This window comes from Jatropha curcas, chromosome 11 (genome assembly GCF_041381405.1).
Source record: "Jatropha curcas cultivar XTBG-Jc1 chromosome 11, XTBG_Jcur_1.0, whole genome shotgun sequence".
Taxonomy (NCBI): domain Eukaryota; kingdom Viridiplantae; phylum Streptophyta; class Magnoliopsida; order Malpighiales; family Euphorbiaceae; genus Jatropha; species Jatropha curcas.
Window position 1 is genome coordinate 22,024,607 of NC_143161.1, and position 17,242 is coordinate 22,041,848.

General features: G+C 37.6%; 1 non-coding gene and 1 pseudogene across 1 annotated transcript; both read right to left on the reverse strand.

Moving 5' to 3' along the window:
• Window positions 1–3,151: 3,151 nt before the first annotated feature.
• On the reverse strand, window positions 3,152–3,257 carry LOC149492739 (small nucleolar RNA R71). The gene has a single exon (XR_016319056.1). It is a non-coding gene; the product is annotated as a small nucleolar RNA R71 (small nucleolar RNA).
• Window positions 3,258–13,186: 9,929 nt separating this feature from the next.
• Window positions 13,187–15,180, reverse strand: LOC149492740 (uncharacterized; annotated as a pseudogene).
• Window positions 15,181–17,242: the final 2,062 nt, after the last annotated feature.

Consider the following 17,242-nt stretch of genomic DNA (forward strand, 5'->3'; position numbering starts at 1 on the left):
TGTCTCTCTTGTTTGCTTCACTTTGATTGCTATTTATAGAGGAGGAGAGTGATGGTGGTTTTAGTAGTGATTGGTTGGCCAAAAGGTGCTTGAGGTGACTTCTCTTGGGAAGAGTCCTGACCCCTGCATGAAAAGTTATGATTTTTTGATGAAAAGGCAGCAATTACGTCTCCTGGAAATCTCGACTCGCGCTCGCCCTTGTAAAGGTCGCGCTCACGACTTCTGCTCCAAATGCTTCTACCTCACAAAAGTTCTTTTCGCGCTCGAGCATATGGAAGTCGCGCTCGCGAATTTTGCTGGCAGACCTTCTGCCTCTCAAAAGTGCTTTTTCGTGCCCGTGCAAATGGAAGGCGCGCCCGCGACTTTTGCTTGCAAACCTTCTGACTCTCAGTCCTGCTTTTCGCGCCCGCGCTTGTTAATGTCGCGCTCGCGACTTTCCTTTTTTAGGTGTAGGTTGCGCACGCGACCTCTGGTAGCGCTCGCGACTTGGGCATTTTTCTTCGTTGTGACTTGCTTCGCGGCGCGAGGGCTGGATCAAGGGTTTCTTCCTATTTTTCAACTTGTTTTGGCCCTATTTTTGTATAGAACAAATCTTTGCTCCAACTGTGTTCCTGACAATTACTTTAAAGCAAAACAACACGAGCAAACGTAAAATATACAAAAACAATCATGCATTCATGCAATTTATAACAAAGTACATAACAAGATTTGCTCGCTTTGTGATAAGTGTAAATTTTATAGTATTTTTTAATATAGTTTTTATTAGAATTTTAGTAAGTTTTTACTTCTTTAATTTAATTTTAAATCACTTTTAGTATAATTATGTTTAAAAGCTTCCTTGGTCTTTAATCCGCTTGATCTAAGAGAAATTGCAGGAATTTGGCGCAGAAAATGTAGAATGCAAGGCACTAAGCTTAAAGCACACCCATCCCGTGCTGGAAGGCACGCCCGTGCTAGAAGCCCTGAGGAGAGAGGCCAGCACGCCTAAAGCGTGCCCCGAAGCACACGCAAGTTGCGCAAAACAGAGGCAGAGCGCGAACTTCACATGCACGAGCGCGACCAACACTCGCGAGCGCGATTCTACATTACGCGAGCGCGAGATGCGCAAACAAGAGGCAGAGAGTTAGGCCACGCAACTCGCGAGCGCAAGCTTCACATGCACGAGCGCGACCAGAACTCGCGAGCGCGAATCTACAACTCGCGAGCGCGAGATGCTGCAATGCTTCACTAGCCAGACTTCCAGACTTCCAGACTAAAGCACGCCCAGCCCGTGCCATGAAGCACGCCCCGTGCTGCCCAGGCAGAACCAGCATGAATTCAATACGCAAATCAAGCCTTTCTCACATGGGCCGACTTCAAGGAGTTTCCTAAACACACTAAACAAGACCTGGACTTATTCTTGAAGGAAAAAGGAGTCCTAATCAAGAAGAAATCAAGAGCCTAAACAGTTATGATCTCCTATAAAGGATTTTGTACTAAATAAGGATTCTATTTCCTAAAAGGAGTTAGACTTGCCTTCAGACCTCTATATAAAGGATCGAATAAGCCTGGAGAGGATCGATCTGGATCTACATCTATCTCTCTCGTTTTGCTTTGTACACTTTACTTCTCTCTTCTTCTCAAAGATTTCAAGCTTCAAATAATTGTGCTAAGATTCAAGGAAGCCTTCAACATAGTTGTGATACAGTTTTTATTCTAAACTCTTCATCTTGTTTCTTTCTTTATTATTGTCTTTAATTATGATGAATGATTCAAGTGTGATTGAGTTTAATTTAATTACTATGTCTAGCTAAACTTTTATACTAGGGATTTGATGTAATTTAATTCGATTCCAGCTTATAATATTAGATTTATTTTTCTTTGTTCTTGTTATAATTTATTATTGTGCTTAAGGCTTCCAGGCAGAATAATTCCCCTGGATTGATTTATTTCAATAATTACATTCGGGAGAAGGGTTATTGATATGAACAAGGTAATAAATTACTTGAGAATAATAACTTGATGTGGAAACTATATGGTTTGACTCAAGGGGGGTTTTCATAAGTTAATACAGTATTAAGTTGTGGATTCATAAAACAACCATAAAACCTAATGATCTGATTCATGTTTAATTTCTCTATTAAGGTAGGTGATTAATTTGGATTAGAATCGCTAACAATAAATCGGGAGAGCTTGTTAGTGACTTTAGGGTTGTTTTCTCCTACTTGAACAATTAAACTTGATTAATGAACTAATAGAATAAGCTGGATAGAATTAAATGAAATCAAATTCCCTAGTAGCTTAATCTCCTGATTTCTTTTCACAATAATTTTGTGTTTGATCTCTTTTACTTTGAATTTTATTTACTTTATAGCAAATTCCCTTTATCATCGTCTAAATAATAATAGGTTAACACAATTTTGGTAATTGATAACCAATCCCTGTGGATACGATACTTTCTTACTCTATATTACTTGTTGCGATTTCGTACACTTGCGAAAAATGCCTGTCAAGTTTTTGGCGCCGTTGCCGGGGACTGGCGTATCAATATCAATACGAATTACCCTGTTATTAATTTAGACACTCTTTCGTTTTTAATTTTCTTTTAAGTACTATTCCAGGTTGTTTTATGCAAAGGAAATCAAGGAGGACTGAACCTCTAATCTTTGATCCGGAAATTGAACGAACTCTTCGAAGGCTCAACGCTGCAAGAAAAACACAAGAAGTAAAAATCGAACAACAGGCAGACATGGCTGACGATATCGAAAACGAGAACATAGTTGGACCACCACTTCAACATCCGGTCCGTACCTTAAGGGATTATACAACACCTAATCTGAATGGGACAACCTCAAGTATTACTAGACCTAGGGTAGAAGCTAATAACTTTGAGATTAAACCTGCAATTATCCAAATGCTCTCTACCTCAATTCAATATGGAGGGTTGCCTAGTGAAGATCCTAATGCTCACATCACCAATTTTTTGGAAATTTGTGACACATTCAAATAAAACGGTGTTTCTGAAGATGCAATCAAGCTGAGACTTTTCCCTTTTACTCTTAGGGATAAAGCAAGATCTTGGTTACAATCATGTCCAGCTGGAAGTTTTACCACATGGGATGAATTAGCTCAAAAATTTCTAGCTAAATTCTTTCCATCCTCAAAAACCACCAAGTTGCGTAATGAGATAATGACGTTTGCTCATCATGATCAAGAGAGCTTGTATGAAGCTTGGGAAAGATTCAAGGACTTGCTAAGAAAGTGCCCACATCACAGTTTGCCCAAGTGGTTACAGGTACAAACTTTCTATAATGCTCTATCTCCTAATATAAAAATCACTCTAGATGCAGCTGCAGGTGGATCTTTTGAAAAGAAAGGTATTGATGAAGCATATGAGTTGATAGAGGAGATGGCAAGCAACAGCCACTACCAAAACAATACCGAAAGAAGAAGAACTGCAGGAGTCTATGAAATAGACGCCATTACAGCACTGAATGCCAAGGTAGATAACATGGTAAGGAAATTGGACATGTTAACTACTAATCCTGTAAATTCTGTTATGCAAATTTGTGATAGGTGCAATGGACAACATGGAATTGGGGAATGCATCATTGACTCTTTAAATCCACAAACTTTAGAGCAAGTGAACTATGTGATGAATCAAGGAAGAAAGAATTACCCATATTCAAATTCATATGACAACAGGTTGAGGAATCATCCTAATCTATCCTATGGTAATCCTAACAATGCCTTGAATGCACCACCAGGTTTCCTCCCTCCAGAAAAGAAATCTCATGATGATCTCCTCACTGCCCTCTCCAAATCACACATGGAATTCATGAACGAAACCAGGGAGAACCATAAAATCCAGTAAGCTGCAATCAGGAATTTGGAGATTCAGCTAGGGCAGTTCGCAAACATGATGGCTTCTCGACCTCAAGGTACGTTACCTAGCAATACTGAAAAGAATCCAAAAGAAATAGTGCAGGCTATCACCTTGAGGAGTGGCAAACAATTAGATGAACCACTGAGGAAAGAAAAGGAGGAAAAAGAACAACCAAAGGTGCCTATCATTGACTTAGAGGAGAAAGAAAAGGTGAAACCCTATGTTCCCCCTGTCCCCTTTCCACAAAGATTAAAGAAAGCACAAGATGACAAGAGCTTCCTCAAGTTCCTGGATGTGTTTAAGAAGCTTCAAATTAATATTCCTTTTGCTGAAGCTCTTGCTCAAATGCCAAGCTATGCTAAATTCCTAAAAGATATCCTGAGCAAGAAACGAAAAATTGATGATCAAGGAACGGTAATGTTAACCGAGGAGTGCAGTGCAATTATCCAAAACAAACTGCCTCCAAAGTTAAAAGATCCAGGAAGTTTTTCTATCCCTTGTAACATTGGTAATCTTGACTTTGAAAAGGCTTTGGCAGATTTAGGTGCTAGTATTAATCTTATGTCCTATGAAGTTTTTAAGATGCTAGGTATGGGAGAGCTCAAACCAACAAGGATGTCTTTGCAATTAGCAGATCGTTCAATTAAATATCCTAATTGTAGAAGACGTGCTTGTAAAGGTAGGTACATTCATCTTTCCTGTTGATTTTGTTATTCTTGATATTGATGAAGACAGGGAAGGATCTCTAATCCTTGGAAGACCCTTTCTTGCAACTGCAAGAGCATTAATTGATGTTTATGAGGGTAAGTTGACTCTGAGAGTTGGACAGGAAGAGATTGTGTTTGATGTACTTAAATCTTGTAAACTTCCTATGGATCATGGAGACTGTTTCAGAATTGATGTTGTTGATGAATGTGTGGAAAACACTTTGCATGTCGAAAATAACATTAATGAACCGAGCACCTTGAATGAAAAAGAAAAGGAACTTCCTAAGCATGAACTGAAACAACTTCCACCTCATTTAAAACATGCATTCTTAGGTGAAGACCACTCTTTTCCTGTTATTATTTCTTCTCACTTAACGCTTGATCAAGAGGAAAGGTTGTTGCAGGTTTTACAAAGGCACAAGAAAGCATTAGGATGGTCTATTTCAGATTTACAAGGAATAAGCCCAAGTGTGTGTATGCATAAAATTTTGATGGAAGAAGACTACAAACCTTCAATCGAGCACCAAAGGCGACTGAACCCAAACATGAAGGAGGTAGTCAAGGCTGAAATTATTAAACTCTTAGATGCCGGCATCATTTATCCAATTTCAGACAGTAATTGGGTGAGTCCTGTCCAAGTTGTTCCAAAGAAGGGAGGTATGACTGTTATTTCTAATGAAAACAATGAATTAATCCCCACAAGAACAGTCACAGGTTGGCGTGTGTGCATAGATTATAGAAAACTAAATAAAGCAACACGCAAAGATCACTTTCCCCTTCCCTTTATTGATCAAATGCTTGAAAGACTTGCAGGTTATCCTTTTTATTGTTTCTTAGATGGCTATTCAGGATACTTCCAAATACCTATAGCCCCTGAAGACCAAGAGAAAACTACTTTCACTTGCCCTTATGGCACTTTTGCCTATAGGAGAATGCCTTTTGGGCTATGCAATGCCCCTGCAACCTTTCAAAGGTGCATGATGTCCATCTTTTCTGATATGGTGGAAAAATTTATTGAAATATTCATGGATGATTTTTCTGTGTTTGGTTCTTCCTTCGATGCATGCCTTCATAATTTATCTTTAGTGATGCAACGATGTGAAGATACTAACCTTGTGTTAAATTGGGAAAAATGTCATTTCATGGTTAGTGAAGGTATTGTCTTAGGGCATAAAATCTCTCAAAAAGGGATTGAAGTAGACAAGGCAAAAATTGAGGTAATTGAAAAACTACCTCCCCCTAACACAGTGAAGGGCATAAGAAGTTTTCTTAGGCATGCAGGGTTTTACAGGAGATTCATAAAGGATTTCTCAAAAATCACTAAACCTCTTTGCAATCTACTAGTTAAAGATGTTCCTTTTGATTTTGACAAAGAGTGTTTAGATGCTTTCAACAGGTTGAAGAAGGAGTTAATCTCAGCTCCTATCATTACGACACCAGATTGGACTTTACCCTTTGAACTCATGTGTGATGCTAGTGATCATGCTGTAGGAGCTGTTCTTGGACAAAGAAAAGACAAGAAGTTGCATGTTATTTATTATGCAAGTCGCACATTGAATGATGCGCAATTAAATTATGCAACTACAGAAAAGGAACTGCTAGCTATTGTTTTTGCTTTTGACAAATTCAGGGCATATCTAATTGGAGCTAAAACAATAGTCTACACAGATCACTCAGCCATCAAATACTTGCTGGAAAAGAAAGATGCAAAGCCAAGACTCATTCGTTGGGTACTTCTATTGCAAGAGTTTGACCTAGAAATTCGCGACAAAAAGGGGACCGAGAACCTCGTTGCTGACCATCTTTCCAGGCTGGAATTGGGGGAAGAAGATACAAGTGAGATACAAATCAATGAAAGCTTTCCTCATGAGCAACTTCTTCTAGTGGCAAACGCCCAAACCCCCTGGTACGCTGACATTGTTAATTATCTTGTTTGCAAAATTCCTCCTCCCCAATTTTCTTACCAACAAAGGAAAAAGTTTTTTCATGATATCAAATTTTACTATTGGGAGGAGCCATTTTTGTTCAAGTATTGCAGTGATCAACTTTTCAGAAGATGTATACCGGAAACTGAAATAGAAAGTGTCCTTAAATTCTGCCATTCAATGGAATGTGGAGGTCACTTTGGAGCAAGCAAGACAGCTGCGCGTATACTAGAAAGTGGTTTGTATTGGCCTAATCTTTTTAAAGATGCTTATAATTATGTTCGTCTTTGTGATAGTTGTCAAAGGTTAGGTAACATTTCGAAGAGACATGAAATGCCCCTGAACAGCATCCTTGAAGTCGAAATCTTCGATGTATGGGGTCTGGACTTTATGGGACCTTTTCCACCATCTTATTCAAATCAATACATTCTAGTGGCGGTGGATTATGGGTCAAAATGGGCAGAAGCTGCTGCTCTTCCAAATAACGATGCCAAAAGTGTAATGAGCTTCATCAAGAAAAACATTTTTACAAGGCATGGTACTCCTAGGGCAATAATCACGGACGGAGGTAAGCATTTTTGCAATAAATATTTAGATTCCCTTCTTGCAAAATATGGTGTCACTCATCGTGTAGGTACTCCATATCATCCTCAAACCAGTGGACAAGTAGAGGTCACTAACAGAGAAATCAAAAAGATCCTCGAAACCACTGTTGGACAATCAAGAAAGGATTGGTCCAAAAAGCTAGACGATGCTCTATGGGCCTACAGAACGGCATTCAAAACGCCTATAGGTATGTCTCCATATCGCATGGTGTATGGTAAGGCTTGTCATCTTCCTGTAGAGTTAGAACATAAGGCATTTTGGGCCATTCAATTTCTCAACTTTAATGCCAAGGAAGTGGGACAAAAACGCTTGTTACAGCTAAACATGATGGATGAATTGCGCCTCCATGCTTATGAAAGTGCTAAAATATATAAAGATCGCACTAAACAATGGCACGATAAGCGCATTATCATGAGGGATCTAAAGGTAGGCCAGCAGGTGTTGCTCTATAACTCTAGACTTCGGTTATTTCCTGGTAAGTTACGCTCTAGGTGGTCTGGACCATTCACAATCAAGGAAATCTTTCCTCATGGCGCGATTGAAATAGTGGATGGTAAGTCGAATCGAAGTTTCAAGGTAAATGCTCAACGTTTGAGAAACTATTATAATGAAACCTTTGAACCCATTAAGACTACAATTGGTCTTGCCTAGCCTAAATTCAGATAAGTGCGTCGAACTTAACGACGTTAAACAAAAGTGCTCATGGGAGACAACCCATCTATTTCTATTAAATTTTCGTCCATTTATTTATTTTTTATTTTTTATTCCCTATTTTATTTGTCAAAATCCCAAATTTTCTCCATAAATGTTCTTTTGTTCAGTTAAGAGTTTTTGTAGGAAAAAGTGGAAATCCAGAACCAAGCACGCCCTAGCCGTGCTAAGTGGCACGCCCAAGTCCTGCTACGAAGCAAGTCTCAACAAAGAAAAACGGCAAAGTCGCGAGCGCAACATTCAGATACGCGAGCGCGAACACAAGTCGCGAGCGCGATATTCACAAGCGCGAGCGCGACAAATAGAAAAGAGAGTCAGAAGCTTCGCAAGGCAAAGTCGCGAGCACAACATTCAGATACGCGAGCGCGAACACAAGTCGCGAGCGCTATATTCACAAGCGCGAGCGCGACAAATAGAAAAGAGAGTCAGAAGCTTCGCAAGAAAAAGTCACGCGCGCAACATTCATATACGCGGGCGCGAGCTGAAGTCGCGAGCGCGACATTCATACGCGCGGGCGCGAGAAAGCACCTTTGAGAGACAGAAAGTTTGCGAGCTGAAAACGCGAGCGCGACTTTCATACGCGCAGGCGCGAGAAAGCACCAACGAGAGGCAGAGAAGAGCACGCCCAAGCCGTGCTATGTAGCACGCCCGTGCCAGGTACATCTCGTTTGTTGTTGTGCAGGTCAGAGGGGAGCACGCCCAGGCCGTGCTCATCAGCACGGCCGTGCCACGATCAGATCAACTTAGTTATTGGCGCCCCTATTCAAAGAGCACGCCCCCAAACCCTTTTTTCCCCACCTCGCACACCCTAACCGTCAACTTTTCTCTCAAATTCGCTCTCTTCTTCTCCCTTTCTCTCAAATCAAACACTCTCCACTCAAAATTTTTACATAATCAACTCCAACAATGCCTCCTAAATACAAACGTAGCAGACCCGCATCATCCGTTGCTGCTCGGAAGCGTTCAACTACGAAATCCTCCACGGCTCCTCAACCTCCTTCACCTCCTGAAGTTCCATTCGAATTTGCCTCATCCGATCAACAAGAAAGGTACACAAAATTATCTCTTCGACCTATTTTACCAAATAGATTTATCGATGAGGCTGCCCTAGCGCAAGTGGGTCTTAGGGATATTGTGTTAGACCCTCTTAGGAGAATAGGATGGGGGGAATTAATTGATATGAAGGACTTAGTCTATGCCCCTCTAACTCTAGAATTTCTGAGTTCCTATCGCGCTTTTATTCCGTTATTGCCTAATTCACCACCGAGCAGGGTTAACTTTAGGCTTCTTAGTCAGGATTTTGAAATGTCTGTGAATGAGATTAGCCAAATTTTCGGTTTCCCCACAGAAAATAGTCAAAACCAAATATCTAGTGATTTTAGTGCACGCAATACTTGGCGAGATTTTACAGGTGAAGTAAATTACAATCCTAGATATTCGAAGGCCTCCAAATTAAAAAAACCTTCCTTGCGATACATTCATAAATTTTTGTCGAATACTATATTTGGAAGGAGTGAAAGTGATGGGGTATTAGGTTTGAACGAACTATATTTTCTATGGGCAATTGAAAATGGGGTGTTATTAAATGTTGGGTATTGGCTCTGCCAGAGATTTGCGAGGGTGGCTAGAGCTGACAAAGGAGCTATAATGATGGGGTGTTTTGTGACCCGAATTGCTAGATATCTACAGATTTGGAACCCGGCTAGGCCAAATTATGATAGTGTAGGAGGGGGGCGTGGTACCAGATTGGATGTTGATGTTATGATACATATGAAGTTGATTGAGAAAGTAGGAGATGCATATCGGGTAGTTGGTGCTCCAGAGGATGACTCTGATAATGAAGGAGCAGAGGCCGCAGCCGGTGCTGACATGGAGGAGGACAATCCTCCACCTTTTACCTCTTCTTTTGGTGCAGGTACATCCGGTGCTGGTCCATCGTTCCAAGGCCAAGCCAACATGTCGAACGATGAAGTCCTTGCAAGGATGATGTCTCGAATGGACCTCTTTGACACGCGCCTTAACGGGATGGAAACAATGATCGCAGACCGTTTCCAGTCCATTGAGATCATGAACGGCAGTCTTGATTCTCGGATGGACACCATGCAAGGCCAACTCCAGACCATCCTCCAGCTTCTGCAGCCACCTCCACCACCAGAAAATTGACGGATTTCTAACTTTTCTTTGTTTTTATTTTTGTTTATTTGTTCTAATACATTGTCTTGGTTGCTTTCACTTTCAATTTATTTGTTATTTGAATTTTTTATAACTTTTTAGTAGTTTGTTTTGTTCTTAATGTTTAGTTGTTCTTTTAGCTAAGACTCTTCCCACACCCGTTCTATTGTATTGTTCAATACAATGTTGGTAAGACTTCTTCTTCTCTCTTACTGTTTTCCTTCTGGTAATGCAATAAGTTTGGGGAATTTATGCACATTGGGGACAATGTGATTGATTGAATTGGGGGAAGGGAATTTTGGCAAAAGAAAATTTTTTTTTTTTTTTTTTTTTGTTTAACATTTTTGGAATGATTACAAGTAAGCTTGAAAGTTCTCATGTCTAGTAATGAGTGTTAAAAACAGTCGATTCTAAATTCTAGCATATTTAAGTTTTGAATTTGAATTTTTGACTCAATCATGTTCATTGATCTAAACTATTTGTTTCTAGATTTTTTTTAAACACTGATTTTTATGAAAGCTATGATATAAAGGTGTGTTTTACTCTAAAGTATTTTTAACCTTGGCATTCCTAGAACAAAAATTAGAACTTCCTTCGAGGCGAGAAATTTAAATGTTTACATCTTGAAAGAGATGATTTAGGCAATTTTTGTTGACACCTATATAGCCTAGACCACCTAAACAAAAATATATGACCTTTGAAACCCACTTTGAAGCCTTAAACCGTACAATTTTCTTCTTCACCATCAATAAACCTAGCCATTAAAGCCAAAATCAAATCTCCTACCCTAAGTACAAAGGATTGTATGACTAAAAGATTCGATTTTTAATTAGAATATAGCAACAAAGAGGGAGAATTCATCAATCAATACTAGCAAATAAAGAAAAGAAGAAAGAATCAAGAAAAGGGGCACGTAAAAAAGCAATCAAAAGAATGAAAAAGGAATGGAAAAGCAAGGAAGAAAAGTACCAAAATATTAAGAAAAGACCTTGCACAAGATGCCTCTAGCTAGTAAGAAAGCTTCAAAACAGACACTCCCTAGAACTAGTAAAAGTGTGATTAAAATAGAATCTTGAAAATTATACAATCTTTTGTACTCTTTGACTACTCTTTTATCCTTTCTTTTGATTAAGCAAAATTTACACCAAGAAAGCCCCATTACAACCCAAAATAAAGACCTTTTGATCTTTTAATTGTATGCATTTAAATCGTGGAGAAAGAATGACTAATTCTGCATATGGGAATGCCACTGTTGCACTATCAATTGTCTTATTTTTAAGGTTGAAAATTCTTTAGATAATTCATGTCCTATTTATCATAAATTGAATAAATATTAGTGTTGACAATCTCTTTAAACTTGTATTTTACTCAATGAATGTGCTTTATTCAAAAAAATAAAAGTCAAGCTTAAATATGAATAGCATGGAGAACGACTGAGTTTATTCACTTATTTACTAATCATGATATCTTGAAAGATTATTGAAATCATCTCCATGCATGTTAAAACAACCATAAAACCTAATGATCTGATTCATGTTTAATTTCTCTATTAAGGTAGGTGATTAATTTGGATTAGAATCGCTAACAATAAATCGGGAGAGCTTGTTAGTGACTTTAGGGTTGTTTTCTCCTACTTGAACAATTAAACTTGATTAATGAACTAATAGAATAAGCTGGATAGAATTAAATGAAATCAAATTCCCTAGTAGCTTAATCTCCTGATTTCTTTTCACAATAATTTTGTGTTTGATCTCTTTTACTTTGAATTTTATTTACTTTATAGCAAATTCCCTTTATCATCGTCTAAATAATAATAGGTTAACACAATTTTGGTAATTGATAACCAATCCCTGTGGATACGATACTTTCTTACTCTATATTACTTGTTGCGATTTCGTACACTTGCGAAAAACGCCTGTCACTTTGCAAGGCTATCAACATACTACCATCCAATCACAACGATCTCATTTCAATGATGGATATGGGACATAGTACAATTGCGTAGCTTGCATCGCCAACATAAAAGGTTCGTACTTCATATGTCTTCTTCTTTGATTAATATCCACAAGATTGTATTTAGGATGAACCTTCAACCCAACGTTTGGCATATGATCAAACCATTCACATTTGAATAAGATTGTGCACTTGATTGGTAGGGATGGATATTCTAACTCCAAAACCTCAATCAATTTGCCATAAAAATCATTTGACTCATCACGGTAGTTTGATCCCTTTATGCAAACACCACTATTCATTATCTTTCTGCTTGCCCCATAACCCTCAGTGTGAAACTTGTAACCATTTACAAAGTAGCCAGAGTAGGCATTAGCAACTGGTAGAGGTCCCCTTGCTAGATCAGTAATGAATCTGTTATCAATATCGCTTCCCGAGCTTTGAGCCTATGGGAAATAGTAATGACATGAGTGAAATCTATAAATGTACACATATATGTTAAGTAACTAGAAAGTTACTTACATAACATTTGAACCATTCTGCAAATTCAGAGTCCAGTTTTGCATCAACTTCTGTATCAATCAAATTGGGATTTTTTAGCCGTAAAAGCTTGATATATTTCCTATTTATGAACAAACAAAAATATCATAAATATGATTTAACTAAGCTGTATTAAGTTCAGACTCTATAAGATTTATACTTACTGTACAAATGGTGTAATCTCTTCGCAATTCAACAAAATATAGGTTTGAGCTGCTCGTATCTCTACATTAGTCAATCGTCTTTTTTTTTATTTACCAATCATACGCCCAGGATATGTGAAAATTGTTAGATTTCCTTCTAACTCAAATTCTATTTGATCTCCTCCGTCAACATTATGTGCACTCTCCGATGCTTGGTGTAAACATGTGGTTCGAAGTAGTGTGAACATTTGGTGGAAGCTTCTTCCACCAAATATGCATTGCAAATTGATCCCTCGACCTTTGCCTTATTGCACACATTCTTTTTAATTTTCTACAGGTGTCTGTAATTGTACAAAGACAACTTGATTGGTATGAGTTGAAATAACATTGTAATGATTAGAATGGGATGTTAGTAATTCACCTCTCAAATGGATACATCCATCTATATTGTACCGGTCCTGCTATACGACATTCATAGGGCAAATGAATCGGCAGATGCTCCATAGAATCAAAGAAGCCGGGTGGAAAAATTCTCTCCAATTTGCATATCACTATTGGGATTTCTCACTCCAGTTGGTCCATATCATCGCATCGGATAACAGTCATCATCAATCCCTTGAAAAAGAGACTCAATTCTATCATTGCTTCCCAAATTTCCCTAGTAACAATTCCCGAAATGCCATAAGAATCAATCTTGGCATGAAAATATGACAATCATGGCTTTTCATGCCAAACAATCTATATTTCCTCATGTCGACCCATCTACCCATATTTGAACAGTATCCATCTGGAAACCTTAATGATCTGACCCATTCACATACTACTTGCCTTTGGGATTTATCTAAAGAATAACATGCCTTTGGAAACTTTTCAGTAAGTACAGATTGCTCGAGTTCTGGTCGACGAAAAATTTCCTTCATGTCTACTCTCGCTTTTGCATTATCCTTGGATTTCCCCTCAATGTTCATGACAGTGTTGAACAGATTTTCAAACACATTTTTTTCTATGTGCATCACATCAAGGTTATGACGTATAAGAAGTGAACTCCAGTATGGCAAATCCTAGATGATGCTTTGCTTTTTCCATCCGCTATTCCTGCCAATTCTACCATTTACCTCTTTTGCACATAACTTTGTAACTTTCATAAGTCCTAAATCTTCAATTTCTTGTAATATTTCAACTCCAGACTTCACGGGTGGAGGGGGATCAGAAATAATCGTGTTCTTTCTAAAGCACTCTCGATTTCTCCTCCAAGGGTGAGATTCTACTAAGAATTTGCGATGACAATCAAAGCAACATTGTTTACCTCCATATTTTAGTGTAAATGCATTAGTGTTTTCCATGCAATGAGGACAAGCCAATTTTCCTGCCATACTCCACCCAGATAACATTCCAAATGCTGGAAAATCACTGATGGTCCAAAGCAAAGCAGCTCGCATTATGAAATTCTGATTGGCTGAAATATGAATTGTTTCAACCCCATACTCCCATAAATAATTAAGTTTGGCAATCAAAGGTTGCTTTCGGATTATTAGGGCCAGGTACAATAACACATAAAAACATGTATTCATCTTTCGTACTCATTGACAGTGGTAGATTATATAATGTGACAATGATAGGCCATGATGAATATTGTCGTCCTGATTGGCCAAACGGCTGAAACCCATCAGTGCAAAGCCCCAATCTCACATTTCTTATACCAGCAGCAAACACGGGATGATTATTATTAAAGTGTTTCCAGGCTTCAGAGTCTGACGGATGAGTCATTATACCTTCCTTGCATTCATGCAAAATATGCCATCTCATGTGTTCGGCTGTCGCCTTAGATGCATATAACCTTTGCAAGCAAGGAATAAGAGGGAAATAATACATCTTCTTGAAAGCCTTCTCTCTTTATACTCTACCAGTCCCTTGACCCCGCCGTTGATATCTTGGAAGATTACAAAACTTGCACTCTCTTAATTCGGAGTCAACATCCCAGTATATCATACAATTATTTTGACAACAATCAATTTTTTTCCACGGTTAGTCCTAATCCCCGAACTAATTTTTTTGTCCGGTAAAAATTATCCACCATCGAATAGCCTTTAGGGAACATTTCTTTTGATAGCTACACAAAATCATCTTAACACCTTTCTGGAAAATGATGTTCCGCTTTCATGTGAAGTAATCGTGCCCCCTACAGATAGAACTGAATGATTCTTGCATCCAGGCCACAGTTCATTGTTAGCTGCACTTAGCATGTCAAACAATTATTGTGCCGCATAGTTTGGCGATTCCTCCATATTATCCCAATGAAATCCTGCTCTACCCGCATCGATTACCATATCATTGCATTGATTACCATAATGAAATTGATAAAGCTGACCTTCTGGACTTACAGAAATAGAGTGGTCTGACCCACTGGAAACTCCAGGTTCACCATGATGTATCCATTCGTAATAATTTTCCACGAATCCATTTTTACATAAATGAAGTTTAATTGTATCGATATCTAAGAAGGCTCTATTTTGACACTTTTTGTGATTACATGGACACCTCAACTTATTACCATCCATACAACTGGGATTACCAACTGCAAAACTGTATAAACGATTCCAATCCTTGCAAGAATTCTTGTCTTAATATCCCATTGATCTCGTACCTTTAGTATATCCAATCTCGATTAGTTCGCATTTTTTTTACATAACACTCTGTTTATAAAGGGCAAATTTATGTAATTGCATTGGTCCTAAAGTATCATTAAAACATGCCAAAAGTAATGTTCTATTTACATTTCTAACTTACTAAGATTATTTTTATAATAAGGGTAACTACATATATATAAACTCACCAATGAATTTATGTTCTAACTAAGGTTATATATATATATATATATATACTTGCTATAATATCAGTAGGTGTATGATTCCTGATATTCAATTTTTAAAAAAAAAATTTGGCAGCACTTCGGCATAATATAATCAAATCTCAAGTCAAAACACATTAATATAAACACTTCTATATCATACCAACATACTCTAAAGGTAAAATGGCCACTACTAGACCTTCAACTCAAACACATCATTCATTTCATAATAAAAAAAAAAAACAAAGAAAAAAAAACAAAGAATAATAACAACAATAACAACAACAATAATAACAAAAAAAAATGCATTATTTCATAATTACAATAATAACAACAATAATAACAAAGAAAACAAAAAAACAAAAACAACATTTCGTTAATAAAAAAAAAAACAAAGAAAAATGAAATTGCAACAAAAAAACGAAATTCATTTCATTATTTTAACTACAATAATAATAATAATAATAATAATAATAATAATAATAACAAAAAAAATAAAGAAAAAAAAGACAATAATAACAACATTTTGTTAATTTTTTGTCATTCAACTACAATAACAACTAAAAAAAATGAATTCCACAAAAAAAAAAAGAGTGACAGCCGTACCTGACCAGACGACTGCGAACGAAGAGGAGAAGGGCTTCTCCGACGACCGGCACTGCAACAGACCAGAGAAGGAGGCAGCTGGCAGTTGGAAACAATGCTGCAAACGGCTAGAAATGGGAAGGAGAAGGAGAAGAAGGTGGCTGCGCTCGCGCAAGGCGACCAGCGCTTATAAAGCCCTATTTTTTGCAACCGACAAATCATTGAAAAATTCGGTCGCAATGATGTCGTTTTGTTGTGAGACAAATTGCGACCGATTTGGGACCAAATTTATCCATCGCTAATCCCTTGCAGACAGAAAACTAAATTTGGCGCTGAACTGTAGCGCGTAATTTTGCGACGGGCTTTCAAGTGGTCACAAATCCGTGGCAAAATCAGTCACAACCGGGTCGCAAAATGAAAACCAAACTGGCTAAAATTATTAGCACTATAATTAGCGATGGATATGTTATCGGTCGCAAGTCCATCGCAAATTTTGTCGCCGTTTGGTCACAAATTGGTCAGTAGATATTCAATCTCCCAATCATCACAATTAGTCTCAATATCATAACAATATTGCGACCGAAGGTCGCAAAAGCGTGTTTTTTTTGTGGCGACGGAGTTAAATTTTGAGGTTTTCCACTTGTGGTTGGTGTCAAAGAACTTCAAAACTAAGCCACATCTTTTATATATCTATACGCTGGAAGACAATTTATACATGCAACTATTTAATTTTGAATTGGACTTGCACAGACCTCGTCTATAGGCTCATCCATGAACTAAACTAATAAAAATAAATATTTTTAAAAAATCTTCAATATATTCTTTTTCATTTAACAAAAAATTATGGAAAAATTACACTTGGGTCCCAAAATTATATCCTAATTAATAATTATATCCTAATTAATTATGACATCCAATCGGTCTTTCTGTCCAAAAAGTCAATTGTTTACCATTAGTCAAACTCATTTTTAAATGGAATATGATTACTTTTTCAATGGAAAATACTTACCCTTTTATACAGAAAAACCTGATAGTAAGTTTATAGAAAAAATTAAAGACGTCATATTAATTCTTAAAAGTAGATGGACAAGTGTTAATTATGATAAAATTTAGGGACCTAGATATATTTTGCTCAAAAATTATTTTTTATTAATTTGGTCCATGAGTTGACCCATGAATCTGGTCTA